Raw genomic sequence first — 5,699 nt, 5'->3', positions numbered from 1 at the left:
GTAACAGCATACAGTAATGCATCAAGTGCTACTGATTTACTTAGTGTTTTTATTTAATTATTTACGTTATTTATTTGTTATTTGTGTTATATATTATTTATGGTCTTCTACACTGAATACGCCACATTTCTAGCGATTTAAAGCATCATGATCACTATGGAGGTGTCATAATGAGAGCGATTGAAAAGTATCGGCATACAGTAAAGTATCAAATAGTACTGATATACATAGCTATGGATGGTTGTGTTATCTATTTGTTATTGTTGTTATGAATTTGATGATTTATGGACTTACAGGACAAACAGACCATATTTCAAGTGGTCAGAAATATTATGATAATTCTATAGGAACCATAATCACGAACGTTACCGTGTGGTGCCAGCATATAGTAAGATATCAAATTGTACTGACTTATGTTGATGTGCGTAGCTACAGTATAGATGGTTATATCTGTTGTCCAATTGTTATCTATATTATTTTTAACCATATGGAGGAAATATATTTGTAGTAGTTAAAAGCATCCTGAATGGAAGAATCATAATAACGAGGGCGACCTGATAATAGCAGCAGACAGTAATGTATCAAATAGTAGCTACTGATTTACGTAGTTATTGGTGGTTATTTATGTTAGGTATTCGTTTGTTGAGTGTGTTATTCATTTGTCAGTATTTTACACTCTATGAAAAACAGGTCATATTTGTAGTGGCCAGGGGCATCCTAATCAATATGGAGTACTTATATTAATGAGAGCGACCGCTTAGTATATTTAATACCACTGATTGTAGTAGCAACTAGATGGCGATGTGAATAATAATAATAATAATAATAATAATAATAATAATAATAATAATAATAACAACAACAACAACAACAACAACAACAACAACAACAACAACAACAACAACAACAACAATAATAATAATAATAATAATAATAATAATATTATTATTATTATTATTATTATTATTATTATTATTATTATTATTATTATTTTGTACCCTCTAGGCAAAACAGATCATATATGTAGTTGGCAAAGAAATTCTGATAATTAAGAAGGAATTATAATGAAATTTATATGCTGAAAATGCTAGAAATTAGCCTGTAACACGAAAATACAAACAGATACTTTCTCTAAAATGCACATAAGTTGTTATTAAAGTTATTTTCTTTTTCTGTACAAGTACCAAGTATCACTTTTCAAGTGATAAATGTTACTCATCAAAACTTCTATAAGTTTTATCATTCACAGACATTAATCCTTAAGGACGTTGATTTAAGAACTTTGTTGGTAAAATATAACTCAAGCTGGTAGAATCTTTCTGGTAGGTAAATATTTGGTCGTGAGTAGACCAACTATAATGTACAAAGGATCCTGTCAAATTCTTTGGTCCTTAAGGCCAGAGAAATTCCATTTAGTCCTAGTCGAAATTCACCTGATAATTATGCGCATGATATGTTAAAGAATAATTAAAATTTCTTAGCTAGGGCAAATTGTATTTCTCTCCTAGTGTTAAGGATATATATATATATTATATATATATATATATATATATATATATATATATATATATACACACATATACATTCACACACACACACACACACACACACACACACACACATATATATATATATATATATATATATATATATATATATATATATAGTTAGTGTCTTCCTGTGCACGTCATCGCAAAAGAACATGAACATTTTTGCTAATAACGTTGCCTATTGGCTTATTAGGAATTAGGAAATGATGTTACTTTTAACGTGTTATTAGTCTAAAACTTAACTTATCTAGAACTGCTGACCACGAAAATCACGAGCCAAGTTTTTAAATATTTGTTTTCGTTTAATTTTGTATAAAGCATTGGATAATTGTACCCCAGACCTTTAGTAAAAAAAACTAGAATCCTTCAATAAAAAAGACAAGGATGAGATGAGTATGTACGTCTGTTGTAGGCCTAGTATAATGTAGTAGTAGTTCACCCACCACTACCAGGAAGCGTGATAATAGTTTTTTTTTATTGTTTTTCATCTTACAGCAAACATTTAAAATACAGCAAATGACAAAAGGTACTAAGAATCTCAAGAAAGGTTTTACAGCAGTGTACAGGTAGTATTTGACTTAGTAAAATGTAATAAATGACAACCAGTATTTAAATGTTCGAGAGGTATAAATGAAAAGAATCTTAAAAGAGTGATAATAATTAAGACCATACAATAATTAATCCCAGTAACCGAAAACATATGAAAAAAAAAACAGACATTCACTAAGAATTTCAAGTAATTCTGATACAGGAACAAATTTCTAGAGAAAAATCGAAACTGTAACTGACGAACTCTTGGACCCTAAGATGTATCTAGTGAAGGCAGAAGAAGAGTAATGACGTCATTTGGAAATCTTTGGGGCAAGTTTCGTGGCTTACAGAGTCAATAGAGTAATACAAATACATTACAGTAATTGCTGGTAAGCGTTTGTTTGTGCTGTGTGTGATTGTGAAAGGATTCTGAATTCTGATCCATTGCTGTTCAGTTGTGCTATGCATGATTTTCAAAGCAGGTAAATGGTTTTTTTTTCAGTTATTTTTATACTTATACAAGGGTTATTTTTATTATATATTAGGTATGATAAGGGAGGTACAAATAAAAGTAATAATTTATGAACACTTAACCTAGACTTCTGGTATTCTTGTAGGCTGAGACCTAGGTGTAAGGGACACAAGTGTTTTTTTTTTATTATAACTTAAGCTTTATACTCTGTTTTTTCCATCTGTCCATTCGCCTGTGGTGTTTGCGCATGGTAACACTGCGTCCCGGGCTTTAAATAATATCCTATGTCGAATATTAACGGTGTAATTCGCATACAGTAAATTATTAAAACACTTTTCAGTTGCAAATGTACACCAAGATATCCTTTTATTTACCTAAACCTAACACGTATCATAACTATTTATAGCCCGGGACGCAGTGTTACCATGCGCGACCACCACAGTCGGATGGACAGATGAAAAAAAAAAAAAAGTATAGTTGACTCTTTCTTTATAATGTGTTCTGATCAAATAGGGCATATCCTACCATAGGCATAAGCCTAAAAAAAATTAAATTAGGCCTGAAGAGACTTGTCCTAGTATTGTGCTGGATGATGACAGATTTATTCAGAGAGAAAAAAAAACGTTTTTCTCACTGGTTCTCATGTTTTTAATGCATTTCTGACCATTATGTTTATGTCCACTCTTCCCCTGTATCCAACAAATGCAATTATGGGAGACCCAAGTGAGGACCAGGTTTTGGGGGGCTGGGAGAGACCTAGACTGAATGCTTGGTCCATGTTCCTACCCCTTCCCTAAAACTTACTTAACTGAGGTGCTGAGCCTACACTCACTGGGTCTCCTCATCCTAACCTGATCCAGCTTAGAGAACCATAAATCATACATGTAAAAGACAAATCCTTTCTGCTATTGTATTCGCCTTCTGACCTCCCTACAGCATTGTACAGAGCACTTTCCTTACCTTGAGCTTGGGAGGGACTCAGGTAGTTTGTGGTAATAAAAATACTGCACAATTAAGATTTTTATCATTACGTATATTAAATAGTTGAACCACACTACTGAGCTGACTGTCCATAGGGCTGGCTTGTACAAAGAAGAAAATAGGCTATAAGCTAGCTGTAAATATGCTGGTATCGGCACTACACTGGCTGCCTTCTTGTATCTGGTGTAAATGAAGATTTGCTCTTGCCAACCAAATAGTGACATGTATTCCATTTCACAATAGTATTTTTATTGAAATGTGAATGGACAATTTAGTTACTTTTTGTGCATTGCCAAGTTTGAGCCCTAGCCTTGCTAGTAAAGAACCTGTATTTAACATATTTTTTTTCCTGTAAGAGGTAATATCTTTAATTTTTGTACTTTCTTATTCTGTGTATCATTATGAAAGTGATATAATCTTGGAAATACCACAGAGAAACTGGTTGACCTCATTATATTGCATATTTGGTCAATGATAAGCCTAAATATCTTCGTGATTGCTTGGTCCCCTACTCTCAAGTTACTAGCGCTGCTGTAAGAGTTAGACATGCTGATGACCCATATAGACTATTCGAAATTAGTGTGAATCATGCAATAGGAGGAAGAACTTTTTGTTATGCTGCACCGAGACTCTTCAACGACCTTCCACTTGATGTCAAGAATAGCAAAAATGTGGCAGCTTTCAAGAAAAACCTGAAGACTTATCTCTTTGGAAAGTGTTATAATAGTGATCAGAAAACTATTAAGCCTGAATATAAATGCTAGCGAATACTGAAAAGATACAGAGCAAAATATAAACTGGAAAGAAATTATTTTCACACATCAAGGCCCGCCTGAACAGACTCTTAGTGCCTGATGGAGGGCGAGAAATAAACCCCTAAAAATGAAAAAACTCATATATGTAAATATCATTTTTCCATTGAACTTGGTTCATCTTGCTAATAAATCTCAATTTTGTTGTTAGATTAAGTAAATGGAATTTCAAATTGAATGAGCTTAAGGACCCTGTGGTGAATTTTCTAGTATGCAGGTAAACTAGTCATACCGACCAAAGCAGCATATGCTTTTTGCAAAACGTGTTTATGTAAGGAATTATAATTTTTGTTGTAATGTGTCAATAATTAATTAAATATGTTCATTTCTGGTTTAGCATGGCACAATCTGTCCCGGTACACTGTATTCCTGAAAAAAAGAACTTAATACAGGATTTCCTTGATCCTAGATTTGAAAGATTCAACCCTTGTAGGAGGTTAGTGACATCAGTGCATCACATGCAGTGCAGTGTAGGCGTTATTTAAGGTTCTTTGCAGCATCCCTTAGGCCCCTAGCTGCTACCCATTTCATTTCTTTTACTGTACTTTCTTTCATATTCACTTTCACACTGCAACTGAGAGGTTTTCCTCCTGTTGCACCCCTCCAGTGCTAAATAAACTTGTGGGTCCCAACGCTGAATGACCTTATAGGTCCCAGCTCTTGCTTGACCTTTGGCCTAAATTTTATATTGCTTAGGGCAATTGTACCATAATTATAATGTGATGAAGACCATATTTTCAGCTTATACCACAGACAATTTGATTGAATGGGCATTCATTAAACACGAGATACTCATTTGCCAAAGGTTTAAATAAAACAAGTTTGGGATTGTCTGAGTGTGATTTGCTAATGCCGTTCTGTTACTTTACAAATGTAAACATTCACTTGAAACTGAGGTAGATTGGTAGATTCGGTAAGCTTACAATCTTACAAGCTAGAGACAACATTATACAGCCTACAAATATAAAATTTTTATACAATAGTATATACATAAATATTAATTTTTCTCATTTTATATAAACTTTGGAATTTCCACTACATCTTTAATATACTAAAAATAATTTCCCCTTTATCTTGTAAGTAAAGGCGATGTTTTTTCTTTTTTTTCTTTTTTTGTTTTTTGTTTTTGCACTGTGACATGAAAACTGAGAATGTTTTTCTAGTTTAATCTTTTACCATAGGTCTAAGTAAAGGTGAGGGTAAGCCTACTAAAAAAATAAGTGTGTGAGATAAGAGGAGAGGTTTACTACCCGCTTTGGGATATAATATAAAGGAGTTTGACTATGGGAGTTTATACATACTTAAGAGATTAGGCAGATATTATATGTGTACCACGTTTATGTAGTCAATGGC

The sequence above is a fragment of the Macrobrachium nipponense genome, chromosome 39, assembly GCF_015104395.2.
Source record: "Macrobrachium nipponense isolate FS-2020 chromosome 39, ASM1510439v2, whole genome shotgun sequence".
NCBI classification, from domain to species: Eukaryota; Metazoa; Arthropoda; class Malacostraca; order Decapoda; family Palaemonidae; genus Macrobrachium; species Macrobrachium nipponense.
The sequence above is the reverse complement of the archived record's forward strand: the minus strand, read 5'-3'. Positions refer to the sequence as shown.